The 18647-nt window shown below is 37.1% G+C and overlaps 1 protein-coding gene across 4 annotated transcripts in view; it reads right to left on the bottom strand.

Moving 5' to 3' along the window:
* The window catches only part of VAV3 (vav guanine nucleotide exchange factor 3), a 352116-nt gene that overhangs the window by 128949 nt on the left and 204520 nt on the right, over positions 1 to 18647 (bottom strand). The window lies entirely within an intron of this gene.

The raw sequence follows: 18647 nt of genomic DNA, 5'->3' as shown, positions 1-18647 counted from the left end.
TGGAGGAAGCTAAGATGATGCTCTTCAACACGCTACAAGCAATTTGAGAGAGTGTAGGAAAAGTTTGAGATACTGATGAGCTAGGATTTCCCCTTTTATAGAATACAGCAACTCTCAACCACACAGAGCCTTGGTGTAATGAAGCATAACACAGGCGGGCGACCAGGCATCAATCTCTGAGGTACCAGGAGAAGCCTTATGAAAAAACATTCGCAAAAGCAATTGGAGTAGCAGGCAGTGATGCAGAAGTGTCAGAGAGGTCAGCCTTCCAATCCATCTGCTGAATATGAGCGTGCTAAAAATGAAATCAAATATTAGTGCCATCTGGGATTTCTCTGCTCCATGCTTCTGGTGACCTCACTTTTTAGGAAAATGTTCTGCTGCATGCTGAAAAGCATGGCCACTTCCACAGCAGTATTTTTGTATTCCTGATTAAAAATTATAGTTCTTCATGAACAGAGAAGTAGAGAAAACATAAGGATCTAAAACAAAACTGTCTTCACAAGATTCTTGAGTCCATAAAGCCATGCACTGGAAAGAGCATCACACCCTACTTCCTTAGCCAGGAAGGCCTGCTTTTTTCTGAACATCAAGGTGATACAGTCACACATGGATTGTCAAATCACAGCTTCAGTCCTGGGAACTTGAAGAATTCATCAGCCTCGAGTTGTAGAATAGAAGTAGGTCTCCTTCAGAAATGTAAATGGGTCCCAAGCAAGTAAGAGTTTAATTAATTTTAGAAGCTTGTCTGGGACAGAGATAGAATACCTTTCTCTAAGGATCAACTTAGGTAATAGACAGCCAATCTTTTGACCATCTATTACCTTTCCCCAACTAATGAGGAATAAGCTGACTTTTAAAAAAAGATTTTATTTATTTGACAGAGAGAGAGCACAAGCAGGGAGAGCAGCAGAGGGAGAGGGAGAAGCAGACTTCCTGCTGAGCAGGGAGCCCAACATGGGGCTCGACCCCAGGACCCTGGGATGGTGACCTGAGCCAAAGGCAGATGGCTAACCGGCTGAGCCACTAGGGTGCCCCTAAGCTGGATTTTCAGAAGACAAAAGCTGAGAGGAGAATCACTCGGAGGTTAAAAAAAAAAAAGAAGAAGAAGAAGAAAAAGAAAAAAGAAAAAAAAAAGACATAATAAAGAAAAAAATCTGAAAATATTGTTAACACTGGTTGTCCTACATGAAATTAGGCTCCAAATGGTGAAGTAGAATGGTAGGGAAGAAATGTTGGAATTAAAAAAAAAAACTATAGCTGCATATTATTTTTTAAAATTAAACACTAAAAGATAAAAATCCTATGACTCTGGAACTGCTCCTGGAGCACTATAGAATACAAAAGCATAGTCAACTATACTTTTGGTAGGAATCTGAAATTAGACCACCCAGGCCTAAATCCTAACTTGCAAGTCACTAACAGCGTGACCCTTGATAAGTCAGTAAGTATAAGGACTACTCATAAAATCAAAATCATAAAGTTACGTATTTTATGTAAAGTGCTTTTAGGACTTTGCCTGGCCCAGAGTTAGTGTTCAATAAGTATTGGCTACTATTAACAAATTCCTGATTCCAAATCCACAAAATAATGTAGTAGTGGGGGATCCCTGGGTGGCTCAGCGGTTTTAGTGCCTGCCTTTGGTGCAGGGCGCGATCCTGGAGTCCCGGGATCGAGTCCCACATCTCCCTCTGCCTGTGTCTCTGCCTCTCTCTCTATCATGAATAAATAAATAAAGTCTTTAAAAATAATAATAATAATAATAATGTAGTAGGAAGAGTACTTTATGAGTTGTAAGAATCCCTTAGTAGTCCTGGGACATAGTCCCCGGAGGATTCCCATTCTCCTGAGAATTTCATGCAGGAAGGCTGTTATATGCTCAGTGTCCTCTAAGACCAGGAATCCATATATAATGAGTTAAGTACAATAAGAAATAGGGTTGCCCAGGAGAATACACATATGAAAAAGCCCAGAGAATCAGATAAAATCATATCAAGTGCCAAATGAAGAGAGATGTCAACACACATGGACTACAGCCTGTGAGGATGTAAAAACTGAAGACAATAAATTGGCTGGTTGAAAAGAGTTGGAAAGGTAAATTAGAATTAAAAAAATATGGAGAAATATCAGGATTATAGGTAGGTAAACAAGGACAAGAATGATCAAAAGTGGCATTTGTTTCATACTTTTAATGCACCAGGCACATAATAGGCTCTTAGTATTTTTTTCACATTTATTGTTCACAGCAAACCTAGAAGGCAGTCATTCGTTCATTTCATATTAAGTACCTACCATATACATAGACCCTAAGGCCTGAGCAGAAAGAAGGATCCCTCAGCCAGAGCTGAGGAGACAAAGTAAAGAGAAGAGATGTAAGAGATGATGAGGTAAGAGAGGTTGGCAGGGGCCAAGGAAAGAGGTGAGATCTTACACAGGGATTAATGTCACATTAGTTGACAAAAAAAAAAAAAAATCTCTGTGACCACTATAAAGAGCATTCCTTGCAGTGAAGCAAGAGTGAACACAGCAAGACCATATGGGGCTGGGTTATCTATAGATGAGAACTGAGGGTCAAATATAGGTTAGCTCACTTGCTCAGTCACGCAGCTCTACACAGAGGATTCCACCTAAGTAACCTGTTTTGATATATGACAGACAGTTTACTTGTGAGAACTTGAATGGAATCTTGCAGATTTCTCAGGAAAATGTTGCCATTTCTTTTGCTTCATATGAGTCCATTAGTAATACAAATAATCAATCAAATATTTACAAGGCAAAGTATGTCAGCACTCTTACACCTCCTTTTAACTTTACACATACTCTAACTTCTTGCCTCTTCTCACCTGGTTTCATGGTTGGCACCAAACTGAGGACCATGTGCCTCCCTGTAGCCTGAGTCCCTTCTCCATTCTCCAGATCTGCATTCCCAGGGGCTCCACAGGCACCTCAAATGCAGCACATACAAAACTCAACTCTACACCTTTCCTAACATACTGGATTCTGATTTTTTTTTCTTTAAAGATTTTATCTGTTTATTCATGACAGACATAGAGAGAGAGGCAGAGACACAGGCAGAGGGAGAAGCAGGCTCCATGCCGGGAGCCCGACGTGGGACTTGATCCAGGGTCTCCAGGATCATGCCCTGGGCCAAAGGCAGGCGCTAAAGTGCTGAGCCACCCAGGGATCCCCCTGGATTCCGATTTTAATTCATGCACATACATTCACTCCATCTTCTAACCTGGGAACTTGAGAGTTGCAATGAATTTTTCCCTCTTCCTCATACCTTCTGCATGTTCATTCTCTGTCAACCCCTCCTCTGCTCCAATTTCTCCTTCCCTGAAACTATAATGAACTTCTGTTGATTCAACTTTAAAAATACCTCCTCAAAAATTCAGGTTCCATTCTCTCTTCATTACCTAAACCAAGCACTCAGAATCTCTCAGCTAAATTGTTACAATGACCTCCTTAATTTTTCCATTTTCTACTTTCTCTCCCTACTGAAGGCCACTTCCAGAGTATTCCCAGAATTACCTTGAAAAATAAGAATCGGTCACTCCCTCCGGTGAAGGCTTCTGCTGGTTTCTACTGCCTACAGGGATAAAGCTACAATGTGTAGCATGGCATACAACGTATTTTAAGTTCTAGGATGCCTCTTGCAGGCCTCTACTTTCCCAAACCCTCATAAGCCACAGGTATACATTGTTGGTACACAGGCCTTGTCACATTTCCTAAACACATTCTTCTTGTCCGTAACTCTGCACTTTTATAGTCCATTCACTCAGTCTAAAATGTTTCCCTCAGCCTGCAGCTGCTAACTTGCCTGGTTACTCATTTTGGACCAGATAAAAATGTGACTCCTTTGATAAAATCCTCTGTGAGTCCACATGATAAAAGATAACGATTAGCATTTCATCTGGGTTCCCAAAGTACTTTTCCAGCCCTCTAGTGCAGTACTACATTATGTTATAACCATTTATTACCTGCTTTTCACTACCAGAAAACTAGCTCCATGCTATTCATGTTTATATTGTCAGGACTTATTTCAGTGCCTCATATTTAATATATATCATTGTTGAATAAATAAAGGCCACTAGCTATATTTTAGGTATCCTCTACTTAGAATGAAAAGAGAAAAGGGAAAAAGTAGAAAATCCTCCACTGAGTTAAAGAAACAAAAGCTCACATCCAAGAAACACCTACACAAAACATAATTAAAGACAAAAGAAATAAAAAGATCATTGGAGCAAGTCAGGAGAACAAGCGGTGTTTGGTAGATGAAGGAAAAGGAGAAAGTGATGCCAGTTTGGGGGAAAAAGGAGATCGAAAGTTCTGAAATGAGTATCAAGTGTTCTCGAGAATGGTGGCTAAGGCAGGTTTACTACATCCGTGACACTGTCATGGTTAAATTTATGTGTCGACTTGACTGGCCATGGGATGCCCAGATTTTTGGTCAAACATACTTCTTGGTGTTTCTGTGAGGGCATATTCTGGATGAGATTAACATTTAAAGTGGGAGACTCCCATCTTCAGGATATTTGGTTATAGCATGCCTCTTTTTAAATGATTTTTAAATACATATAATAATTTATCACAATAAAGAACCAAAAAAGCATTGATTACCTCAACAGATGCCAAAAAAGACATTTAATAAAATGTAGCATGTGTTTCTGATGAAATTCTAAATAAACCAGATGTTGAGGGATATTTCCTTCACATATTAAAGAGTATCAAGCTAAAGACAGTAGAAAACATACTTAATTTTTTTTAATTTTTTTAAAATTTTTATTTATTTATGATAGTCACAGAGAGAGAGAGAGAGAGGCAGAGACATAGGCAGAGGGAGAAGCAGGCTCCATGCACCGGGAGCCCGATGTGGGATTCGATCCCAGGTCTCCAGGATCGCGCCCTGGGCCAAAGGCAGGCGCTAAACCGCTGCGCCACCCAGGGATCCCAAAACATACTTAATTTTAAACACTATCACTATCCTATTGAAGTTAAGCAAACTTTGCTTAAGTGAATTGTATTATTCAGCATTGCTCTGGAAGATCTGATCAATGTAATATGACAAAAATAAATGTATAATGGTATGTATATGATGAAAATAAATAATATATATTACATATATTAAAAATAAATAAATATAGATATAATAAAAATAAATGTCAATAAATGGAAAAAGACATAGTTGGGACAACTGGGAAAAACCCAAAGAAGAAATGCAAACTGATAAAACTAATAAGAAGAAAAGACATCAGGGGGTGTCTGGAAAAGCATTTCTCTAGGCTTCCAATGTTTTCCAACAGTGAAATGCAGGAACGTGTGGATAATGTTTTCAGCCAGCAAAATTCCTTGAGACTCAAAGTTCAAGGATTTTCACAGGTTGGTCACATAGGCATTCTCTGCCATCATAATCAGATCACTTTTCACAAATATTAAAAAATCCCAGAAGGAAAATAGATGCTCACTATAAACCACATGGTTAAAAAAAAAAAAAAGTCTAGGTAGGCTGGCACAATGAAATTCGGTACCCTTGGCACACCAAATAACCTTACCGCATGGCATCACAGGGGCCATTTCAAAGCCTAAATTCCCAGATACCAGCAGGGACAACCCTCTAAGCAGACTCTTTTAAAGACATGGACCCAAACCTGCCAAGTTTACTCTTTCCCGGCATGAAACGTTCTAGATGAATAAAGTTTAAAAGTTAACTGAGGAAAATCAAAAATATTCAAGTAAATAAAAGCTACCTATCCAAACTGCTGAATAAGAAGCTTGCATATTTTATTGTAAGTATACAATCTCTCAGGTTAATTTATAAAGTTAAAACAATTCTTTCCCCCAAACCAACAAACACCAATATACCAATACACAAACATACACACACACACACACACACACACACACACAGATTTCTTTTTTTAACTTGAGAAATGATTATAAAATTCAACTGGGTGAATAAATGTATGAAGATAATCGGGAAAATTTTTTAAAGCTAAGACAAATTGTTACAGAGAGTGTGTAGAAGTCATCATTATCTGAGATACTAAAATGTTTTTTAAAGGTACATTATTAAATCTGTTGGGACTGACAATAAGATCAAAAATAGAGAAGATAAAGTCTTGCAGGGGACTAAGCATGTGCACAAATGCAGTATGTGATTTTTGTGACAGTTTGTTCACTTACTATTTATCTGCTCAAAAGATTAAAAACTTATTAAATACATACTATGTAGGCAGTGAGGTACAATGATGAGCAGATCAGGTAGTTTCTGTTGTTTGTGCTAATAGGAAATAAATATCTAAATAATTCCATAAACAACTATGAAATTACAAGTGTTTCAGATAGTGTTAGGAAAACTTACAACTTGGAATGTGACCTTGTAAACGGATTATCACAGAAGGCTTTCCTACAGAAACAATGTTCGCATTGAGATCTAAAGATAATCAGGAATTCAGCAGGTGAAAGGAAGAATGTTCCAGACAAAGAAAAAATAAATTCTAAATGCATTTCAGAAAATGCATTCCCAGCTTTTTGAAAAGGGTAATTTCACTACCATCACCTATTTTAAAGGATATAAAGTCTAGATAAAGATTGATATTATTTGACAATAAGTATTATATGCCTATGATTGCCATGAAAGCAGGCAGCAGTGAGGAATAAGATGGACAAAACTTCTGCTCTCGTGTAGCTTATTTCTACACTTCAACCTGAAATATGTTTTAAGAAAACAAAAACACTTAAGAAAATATTGATGACTATATAATCTTTAAATGTAAAAAATAAAGACAGCTGGATTTATTTTTAAAAACCCAAAATTTTTCTTTAATCAAAAGCAATAAAAAAAGTAGGAAAAAAATCTGTAATATGTATGCTAAAGGATTAATGTTCCTTGCAATATATAAATACTCTTGAAAATCTGTAAGAAAAAAAACAAACACCCCAATTGAAAAATTAGCAAAGAATCAACAGGGCAATGTATTAAAAAAAGAAATCAATAAACACACAAAACATGCTTATTTAATTAAAAGAAATGCAAATTTAAATAAGGTATCATTTCACGTATCAAACTGGTACAAACGAAAAAGATAAAACAGATAATACCCAATGTGGATGAAGTTACAGAAATAGCGAAAAACTAACCTTAAAGATTTATGATCCTTTGACATAAAACTCTACTTATTAAGGAAACAAATTATAACACATCTATGCAATGGAATACCATACAACAATTAGAAATGAAAAAGGGAACATACATATTAGCCCAGAAAGATATTTGCAATATATTATAGGAGAATAAACTGTTACTAAACTGCATCCATAACTGTGATTAACATAACACATAACTGCTTGCTAATATACATATGTGAAAATGAGAACAGGTAAAGGCATTATGCATGATTTTTTTTAATTTTAAAGTTATCTCTTTTCCAAAGTTTCTATAGTGACCATGCATTATTCAGTGTATTCCTTACATCTTCTCTTTCTTGAGATGAAAAGAACAGGAATAACCCCAAGAATATTTACAAGCAACTGACTAAAGTACACATAATATGTCACTGAATAGGATCTGAGGCAAAGATTTATCACAAAGCCTCTGCTCTTAATCACTATGCTAAAAATATCACAAGGCAATTAAAAAGCGAAGACAAACAGAATTAAGTGTTTGCAACATATGTGAAAATATTCTTGGTATAAAAGCCATTACAAATCAGTGATAGTACAATGATAAATCTGACCCACAGAAAAGTTGGCAAAGGATATGACCAAGAAATTGGTAGAGAAAAACAACTGATTGAAAAGCCAGTGATAAACTATTCGGCATCATCAGTAAATGTAGAGATCAGATATTCATGCTCCAGAACGTCAAGGTGACAGCAAACACAATGTTTTGGAAATAGTCATTCCTGGACACTAATTGCTTTGTTCTTCCCTTCCCACCCCCACCCCCACCCTCCCTTAAGGATGTGATCTCTGTGAAACTGCATTTAGTCTAAGAACCAACAGAGCTCAGAATCTGTAAATATTTCCTTAAATGGAAGCACACAGATTGTTAGTGCTTCAAAATGGTAAGTCAGCCTCGAGTATAAAAGCAGAGGGCTACAGCAGGATTGAATTTTCTGAAACAGGCAAGATGTTGCCCTATGCAGACAGAGTGACTGGTAGGCCCAAGGAAAGCTAGCTGAGTTATGCTATATTTGTTCCTAATATCAGTAAGACCCTCTATCCTTGACTAAATAGGATTCTACACAAAATTCTCGAATGTGGGGGTGGGATATATTTCTTTTTCTTGCTAATATGTCACCCACTAGGAAAACTTGGCTTTCAAAAAAGTGAAAATTAGCACAATTTGTTTATAATAGTTAATAGCTGTAAATAAATGTCCAATGGATAAAAAACTGGGCAAATATAATGTGGTACTTCCATATAATGGAAGAATCATCAGCCATTTAATCTTATTGAGGAAGAGGTTTTTCAAGAAAACAGAAGTTTAGGGACGCCTGGGTAGCTCAGTGGTTGAGTGTTTGCCTTTGTCTCAGGTTATGATCCTGGGGGCCTGGGATGGAGTCCTGCATGGGACTCCCCACAAGAAGCCTGCTTCTCCCTCTGTGTCTCTGCCTTTCTTTGTGACTCTCATGAATAAATAAAATCTTGAAAATCAAAACCAAATTAAAAAAAAGAAAATAGAAGTATGAAGTTTTACCATAAACAATATGTACACGTATATGTGTGTGTGTGTGTGTGTCTGTTACTACAGGGGACGTAACACATATAGGAAAAGAGAAATTAGGACCATTAGAGAGTCTCACAGCATGTAATGTTCCCTCACTATACTTGTAATAATATCCTTTTTTAGATCTATTTGCATGCGCATTTTATTAATATTTCTTTCCCCCCAAAATACTATAAGCTCCATGAGGTCAGAGTTGTCTCAGATCGTATTTATCTCTGTATTCCTAGCATCACGCGTGGTGCCTAGCATAAACAGGCATTCAACAGATGTGCTGAAGTTTGAAAGGATGTGAAAAGGAGATTAAAGATGTAAGAGTAAGACGAGGGCAGCCCGGGTGGCTCAGCGGTTGAGCCTCTGCCTTTGGCCCGGGGCGTGATGCCGGGGACCAGGGATCGAGTCCCACCTCGGGCTCCCTGCATGGAGCCTGCTTCTCCCTCTGCCTGTGTCTCTGCCTTTCTATCTGCGTGTCTCTCATGAATAAATAAAGTCTTAAAAAAAAAAAAAAAGAGTAAGATGAAGATGAAGATGTAGAAAATGCATCCCAAAGACAACTGATGGTTAGAGACTACAAACGTAGTACTAAGTTTTGCAGAAACCAAAGCAAAGAGGAAAATCGAGCTCCTAAAGAAAATCCTACGCTTTCCTGGCAGGAGAGAGTCCAGGAGGGCAGGGGAGAGGGGCGGGATGGAGGCGGGACCCGGAAGGCCGGCCGCGGTGGGGGGGGGGGGGGGGCGAGCCGTGGGAGCGCCAGCGGGGCTCGGCCGGGAGGGGAGGGCGCGGGCGGCGGGAGCCCAGGCAGGCCCGGGCCGGGGGCCTTTCCCGGGGCAAGCTCCGGGCTCACCCCCGCCCTCGGGGCCGCGCGGAGGCCTCCGGGGAAGCAGAGATCATGCTGCCGGGCGCCGGGCAGTTCTGCGGGACCGAAGGCGCCCGAGCCCCGCAGCAGCCCCCGCCCCAGGAGCAGCGGGGAGGCCCCGCAAGGCCAAGGTCAGGGATCACCCAACACCGCAGAACCGCGGCGTTACGAAGAATACTTAGAGAATTCCGGTTTTTCCCCAAGACTTGCTTTTCAATTTTAATTTTCTCTTTCCTTTTGCAACCAATTTCTTATTTAATCAACTTTTTAAAAAATCTTTGATTTTCATTTTATAGGTGAATGCTATACATTCATGTATTTAATTTTATTTTTGTATATATGTAAGTTTTCCTTTCTTTACGATTTTGGGACGCAGTTCCTAAAATACCAAAATACAGCCAGAATCTAGTGTATGGCTCTGTCGTCTTCACCTGTCTAATCACATTTGCATTTTTCTTTTCTTCATTCTTTTTTGCTTTGTTAAAGTCTTTTTAAACTTTCATCTTTACAGTTACATTCGATCCTGTTAATGTATTTAATTTCATTTTTGCACGTATCTCTTTCTTTACAATTTTGAGGTGTTGTTTCTTCTAACAAACTGACCAAAATACACTCAGGATATAGTGTATTATTGCTCTTTTCTTTTTTTTTTTTTTTTTTTGACTTTTAATTTTCATTTTTATAGTTACACTCTATCCTTTTATTGTATTTATTTTTTTGTTGTTCTTCATATATAATTTTTCTTTTGTTAAATTTTGGGATCTAGTTTTTTAACAAATAGACCGAAATACACACCAGATCCAGTGTATTACTCTACTCTGTTCACATGTCTGATTATATTCTTCTTTAAAATTTTTTTTCTGGTTTTGGGTCTTTTCTGATTTGTTTAGTGTATATTACTCTGGGGTACTTGTTGCCAATTTACTGTCTTTTCTCTCATTCATCTGTTCTTCTCTGGACAGAGTGACAAGATGGAAAAACTCACCTCAAAAAAGAGAACAAGAGGCAGTACTGACTGCCAGGGACCTAATCATTATGGACATAAGTAAGATGTCAGAACTAGAGTTTAGAAAAATGATTATAAAGATACTAGCTGGGCTTGAAAAAAGTATAGAAGACACTAGAGAATCCCTTTCTGGAGAAATAAAAGAACTAAAATCTAATCAATTTGGAATTTTAAAAAGGCTATTAATGAGATATAATCAAAAAAGGAAGCTCTAACTGCTAGGATAAATGAAGCAGAAGACAATTAGTGATATAAAAGACAAAATGATGAATAAAAAAGCTGAGAAAAAGAGAGATAAACAACTACTGGATCAAGAGGATAGAATTTGAGAGATAAGTGATACCATAAAGCCAAACAATATAGAATAATTGGGATCCCAGAAGAAGAGGAAAGAGAGACTGGAGGACAGAAGGTATATTGAAGCAAATTATAGCAGAGAACTTCCCTAATCTGGGGAAAGAAACAGGCATTCAAGTCCAGGAGGACAGAAAATCCTTCCTCAAAAATCAATAAAATGATACAGATCAACACCCTCACACATAATAGTGAAACTTTCAAATCTCAGAGACAAAGAGAAAATCCTGAAAGCAGCTTGGGACAAGAGGTCTGTAACCTACAAGGGTAGAAACATTGGATTTGCAGCAGACTTATCCACAGAGACCTGGCAGGCCAGAAAGGAATAGCATAATATATTCAGGGTGCTAAATGAGAAAAACATGCAGCCAAGAATACTTTATCCAATGAGAATGTCATTTAAAATAGAGAGATAAAAAGCTTCCAGGACAAATAGAAACTAAAAGAATTTGTGATCACCAAACTGCCCTACAAGAAATATTAAAAGGGATCCTTTACGTGAAGAGAGAGCCCAAAAGTAATATAGATCAGAAAAGAACAAAGACAATATACAGAAACAGTGTCTTTACAGGTAATACAATGATATTAAATTCATATCTCTCAATAGGTACTCTGAATATACATGAGCTAAATGCCCCAATCAAAAGACACAGGGTATGAGACTGGATAAAAAAAGCAAGCCCCATTGATATGGTACCTGCAAGAGACTCATGTTAGACCCAAAGACACCTCCAGATTTAAAATGAGGGCACAGAAAACCATTTATCATGCTAATGGCCATCAAAAGAAAGTTGAGGTGGTGATCCTTATATCAGATAAATTAGATTTTAAACCAAAGACTGTAATGAGAGATGAGGAAGGACACTATATCCTAATTAGAGTCTATCCAACAAGATCTAACAATTGTAAATATTTATGCCTCTAATATGGGAACAGCCAATTATATAAGCCAATTAATAACAAAATTAAAGAAACATATTTATATTAATACAAAAATAGTAGGGGACTTTAATACCCCATTCACTGCAATGGACAGATAATCTAAGCAGAAGATCAACAAGGAAACTAGGTCTCTGAATCACACACTGGACCAGATGGACTTCACAGATATATTCAGAACATTCCATCCTAAAGCATCAGAATACACATTCTTCTTGACTGTGTGAGGAACATTCTCCAGGACAGATCACATACTGGGTGACAAATCAGGTCTCAATCAGTACCAAAAGACTGAGATCATTCCTTGCATATTTTCAGACCACAATGCTTTGAAACTAGAATTCAAGCACAAGAGGAAATTTGGAAAGATCTCAAATACATGGAGGCTAAAGAGCATTCTACTAAAGAATGAATGGCCTAACCAGGAAATTAAAGAAGAATTTAAAAAATTCATGCAAACAAATGAAAATGAAAACACAAGTATTCAAAACCTTTGGGATGCAGCAAAGTCAGTCCTAAGAGACTGAAGAATATGATGAAGAATGAAGAAGCTGAGAAAAAGAGAGATAAAGAGAAGTATATAGCAATACAAGACTTTCTGAAGAAACAAAAAGGTCTCAAAAACACAACCTCATCTTACATCTAAAGGAGCTGAAGAATAGCAAATAAAGCCTAAACCTAGCATGGGAAAGAGAAATAATAAAGATTAGAGCAGAAATCAATGAAACAGAAACCCAAAGAACAGTAAAACAGATCAATGAAACTAAGAGCGGATTCCTTAAAAGAATTAATAAGATTGATAAAGCCCTGACCAGACTTATCTGAAAGGGAAGAGAAAGGACCTAAATAAATAAAATCATGAAGGAAAGAGAGATCATACCCAACACCGAAGAAATGTAAACAATTACAAGAACATATTATGAGCAACTATATGCCAACAGAGTAGGCAATCTGGAAGAAATGGATGCATTCCTTAGAGATGTATAAACTACCAAAACTAAAACAGGAAGAAATAGAAAACCTGAACAGATCCATAACCAACACGGAAACTGCGGCAGTCATCAAAAATCTCCCAACAAACAAGAGCCCAGGGCCTGATGGCTTCCCAGGGGAATTCCACCAAATATTTAAACAATTAATGCCTATTCTTCTAAAGCTGTTTTAAAAAATATAAATGGAAGGAAAACTTCCAAACCCTTCCTATGAGGTCAGCATTACCTTGATCCCCAAACCAAAGACCCTACCAAAAAGGAGAATTACAGACCAATATCCCTGATGAACATGGATGCAAAAATCTCACCAAAACACTAGCAAAAAGGATCCAACACTAAAAGAATTATTCACCATGACCAAGTGGGCTGCAAGGGTGGTTCAACATTCGGAAATCAATCAATGTGATACATTACATTAATAAAAGAAAGGACAAGAACCATACAATCCTCTCAATAGATGCAGGAAAGCATTTGATAAAGTACAGCATCCTTTCTTGATTAAAACTCTTCATAGTGTAGGGATAGAGGGAACATACCTCAGTATCATAAAAGCCATTACAAAAAGCCCACAGCAAATATCATTCTCAATGGGGAAAAACTTAGAGCTTTTCCCCTAAGGTCAGGAACATGGAAGGGGTATGTCCACTGTCACAACTGCTGTTCAACATAGTACTAGAATTCCTAGCCTCAGCGATCAGACAACAACAACAAAAATAAAAGGCATTTGGATTGGCAAAGAAGAAGTCAAACTCTCTCTCTTTGCAAATGACATGATATTCAATATGGAAAACCAAAAGACTCCATCCCAAAATTGGGAGAACTCATACAGGAATTCAGCAAAATGGCAGGATATGAAATCAATGCACAGAAATCCGTGGCATTTCTATACACGAACAATGAGACAGAAGAAAGAGAACTTAAGGAGCCAATTCCATTTGCACCCCAAACCATAAGATACCTAGGAATAAACCTAACCAAAAAGGCAAAGCATCTGTACTCAGAAAACTATAGAACACTCATGAAAGTAACTGAAGAAGACATAAAGAAATGGAAAAAATGTTCCATGCACTGCACCCATGGAACAAACAATAAGATACCTAGGAATAAACCTAACGAAAGAGGCAAAACATCTGTACTCAGAAAACTATAGAACACTCATGAAAGAAACTGAGGAAGACAAAAAGAAATAGAAAAAAATGTTCCAGGCTCATGGATTGGAAGAACAAATATTGTTAAAATGTCTATGCTATATAGAGCAATCTATACATTCAACTCAATCCCTATCAAAATACCATCAACTGGTGGCACCTGGGTGGCTCAATCGGTTAAGTATCTGCCTTCAGCTCAGGTCATGATCCCGTATCTGGCTTTCTGCTTAGCGGGGAACTTGGTTCTCCCTCTCCCTCTGCCTGCCATGTATTGTGTGTCAGATAAATAAGTAAAATTTTTAAAAACAAAACAAAACACCATCATCTTATGTCGCAGAGTTGGAACAAACAATTCTAAAATTTGTATGGAACTAGAAAAAAAACCCAATAGCCGGAGGAATGTTGAAAAAGAAAACTAAAACTGGTAGCATCACAATTCTAGACTTCAAGCTCTATTACAAAGCTGTAATCATCAAGGCATTATGGTCCTGGCACAAAAAACAGACACATAGATCAATGGAACGGAATAGAGAACCCAGAAATGGGCCCTCAACTCTATGGTCAACTAATCTATGACAAAACAAGAAACAATATCCAATGGAAAAAAGACAGTCTCTTCAACAAATGGTGTTGGGAAAATTGGACAGCAACACACAGAAGAATGAAACTGGACCATTTCCTCACACCATACACAAAAATAGACTCAAAATGAATGAAAGACCTAAATGTGAGACAAAAAAAATGCATCAAAGTCCGAGAAGAGAACACAGGCAGCAACTTTGTGACCTCAGCCACAGCAACTTCTTACTAGACAGGTCTCCAAAGGCAAGGGAAACAAAAGCAAAAAATGAACTATTGGCACTTCATCAAGAAAAAAAGCTTTTGTACAGCAAAGGAAATAGTCAACAAAACCAAAAGACAACTGACAGAATAGAAGATACCTACAAATGCCATATCAGATAAAGGGTTAGTATCCAAAATCTATAAAGAACTTATCAAACTCAACACCCACAGAACAAATAATCCAATCAATAAATGGGAAGAAGACATGAACAAACATTTCTCTAAAGAAGACATACAAATGGCCAACAGACACACACACACACGCTCCATATCACTGGGCATCAAGGAAATACAAATCAAAACCACAATCCGATACCACCTCATGCCAGTCAGAATGGCTAAAATTAACAACTCAGGAAACAAATGTTGGTGAGGATGTAGGAAAAGGAAAACTCTTGTACACTGTTGGGAGGAATGCAAGCCTGTATAGCCATTGTGGAAAACAGTATGGAGATTCCTCATAAAGTTGAAAGTAGAGGTACCTTATGACCCAGCAATTGCGAATACTGGGTATTTACTCCAAATATACAAACACAGTGATCTGAAGGGGCACCTGCACCCCAATACTTATGGCAGCAATGTCCACAATAGCCAAATTATGGAAAGAGCCCAGATGTTCACTGACGGATGACTGGAATAAAGAAGATGTGGTACATACATACAATGGAATACTACTCAGCCATCAAAAATGAAATCTTGCCATTTGCAACGATGTGGATAGAACTACAGGACATTATGCTAAGCGTAATAAGTCAATCAGCTAAAGACAATTATCGTATGATTTACTCATGTGGAATTTAAGAAACAAAATAGAGGATCACAGAGGAATAGAGGAAAAAAATAAAAAAACAAAATCAGAAAGGGAGACAAAACATAAGAGACTCTTATTAATCATAGGAAACAAACTGAGGGTCACTGGATGGGAGGGGGTAAGTGGGTGATGGACATTAAGGAGGGCATGTGATGTAATGAGCACTGGGTATTATATAAGACAGATGAATCACTAAACCCCACCTCTGAAACCAATAGTATATGTTAATTAATTGAATTTAAATAAATTTAAAAATATCTGGTTAAACTAGTAAAAAGTGAAAAAACAAAAACAAAAGAAGAACAACAAAACAACAAATTTTCCTGGCAATACTTTGTAAGAAAAATCACACTGACAGGTTTTTATAAAAGGGGTGTGATGTGTGATATGTAGCCAATGTCTTCAACAACATCCTCATAAATACAAATGTGCACCTGCCTATTCTACTTCTTGATATGAGCCCAGGACATCATTCTAAAGTACAATTCAGTGAAAGCAATTCTGCATGTGGGGGGAGGGGGCTAACAGTATCTATTCCATCCCCATATCATCACTTAAACCAGCCTTCATATGCCTAAAGTTAGATACCAAGCTTTAGCTAGCCAAGTATCTTTCAAATTTAAGAGATAATAATTTCAAATATATGTAAATTATTTATAGATAAGACAAACATCTGTGCCAAATCTTCCAAGTACTAGATGTATAGGTAGCAGTTCTTATAATTTAGAAGAAATTTCCAAAACAAAAAGTGATTATTATCTCAATTGATATTAGCTTATATAAATTCCTTTCTCCATGAAGACTAAGGATAGATCAGAAAAATACAAATTCTTCAGCTCAAAAGAGACCTAAAGCTGTATGAGTTAGAAACCCCATGTCCCTGGGGATCCCTGAGTGGCTCAGTGGTTTGGCACCTGCCTTTGGCCCAGAGAGCGATCCTGGAGTCCCAGGATCGAGTCCCACGTCGGGCTCCCGGCCAGGAACCTGCTTCTCCCTCCGCCTATGTCTCTGCCACTCTCTCTCTTTCTCTCTCTCTAGGTCTATCATGAATAAATAAAATCTTTAAAAAAAAAAAAAAAAAGAAAGAAACCCCATGTCCCAACTCAGTCCTCAATATGTAGGACAGATCACTGAGCAAAGCTGGAAAAGGGGTCTAATTTAGTAAAGTATTTTGTATACTCTGAGACTGACCAACTAAACATTCAAGAATATCAGAATAGCGTATCCAGGTTGTTTTTGTAATGTCTCATGTGCTTCTAAATTCTCCAGTTCTATGAAAACATTTAAGCCAAGTAGTCTTGGCCAAAAATAAAAATAAGATCTATTGTTTTATTACTCCAATGTAGGCTTTCCTGTAAGATACAACTTTAAGAGTTTCATTAAAAGGTTTTTCCTAAAAAAAAAAAAAAAAAAAAAAGTTTTTCCTTTCTTTTGTTATCACAAAAAATTTCAGAATATCCTATCTTGTGAAATTAAATCCACCAAATTAGCTACAAAGAAACTTATTCACACAATTTTTCTGTAAACCATCCTAAATCCCTGTTTTTTCATAATTTGTTTCCTCAACGACCACAGCACATTCATTATGCTGCTGGTTATTGGAAAGGACAATGAAACGAACAACAAATAGGTCCTCCAAAATCCAAGTTAAAAAAATAGAGTTCAGAAGGGACACCTTCACCTATTCATAAGGATTCATAAAAGAAATGAAAACAGAAAAGAGATTTATAAATCACATCCAAATCTTATTTTTATATTCCAAATCACGTACAGTCTTTTATCTAAGGAAATGAATAAACAGTTTCAAAATACCAATAAAAATAAGGCAATTCTTGGCTCTGAAAAATAGCATTTTCTTATCTATTCTATATTGCACTTCTTTATTTCATCGAACATTGACTTTAGACTAATTTTAAATATACATCCATCACTGAATTTCTGTGACATGTCAAGGAAATTATTGAATGAAATGTTAAGTCAGTCAAATCTGTAATACATTTAAACTGGAAAAAATGTCAGGCTACAAGTAATTTGGGTTTTTGTTACCAACTTGATGTGTGGTTTTTGGACATATATCTTTTTAGTCTCCTTACTAATCAAAGAATTACATCTGTCATCCCTACTAAAGAAGGTATGGTTCAGGAGTGGGAGAAGGAAGGAGGATCACCATTTTTGGGTACCTGTTGCATCACTCAGATTTGTCTTGAAAATAAAAAGACGTATATGTATATCTTACTAAATTTTATTAAACAAAAAGCATTATACAAATGTTAGATAATAAATCTACTCTTATTATCATTGACATAAGTGACAAACATGTAGCGGAAAACCCAGAGGCCTCATTAAAGGTAGAACAAAATAATGACCTAGCCCTCACCATATCCTGAATCAATGAGAATAAATTTAATAAGCATATTAAAATTTGTTTGTTTAGTCATACATTCAACAAATTAATTGAGTACCTATTACATGCCAGTCACTTTCTAACACTGGGAATACAACAATGAATTTATCTACTCTGACAATCACAGATATCCAGTTAATTTAGATTATCCTGCTTTACTTCAATTCTTTCATTAAAATATATTGTTTATCCCCTTGATATTGAGTGAGTGAGAAAGGGAAAGAGAGACTCTCACATTCAGGATTAAACAGCAAGACATGTCCCACTGTGTTAGCTATTCCACATAAGGCACAGGTTCTAGAAAATTTGGATTTTCTCATTCTCTGGTCCAATAAATCTGTACCCTAAACTCAAACACTGAAGATGACATGAATTAGGAATGCTGAGCTGGCACAGGGAATTTAAGTTCTTGTAGCTCATTTTAAATTGTGTCTGATAATATGAAGTTTGCTGCTGAATTAATGTGTTTTATAAGCATGTGGAGATGGAGATGATACTGCTACAAAGCAATATCAGGGAACAAAAGAAGAAATTTGAAAGATAATCTGACAAGCCTCATAAGGATT

This window comes from Canis lupus, chromosome 6, assembly GCF_011100685.1.
Source record: "Canis lupus familiaris isolate Mischka breed German Shepherd chromosome 6, alternate assembly UU_Cfam_GSD_1.0, whole genome shotgun sequence".
NCBI lineage: Eukaryota > Metazoa > Chordata > Mammalia > Carnivora > Canidae > Canis > Canis lupus.
The sequence above is the reverse complement of the archived record's forward strand: the minus strand, read 5'-3'. Positions and strand labels throughout refer to the sequence as shown.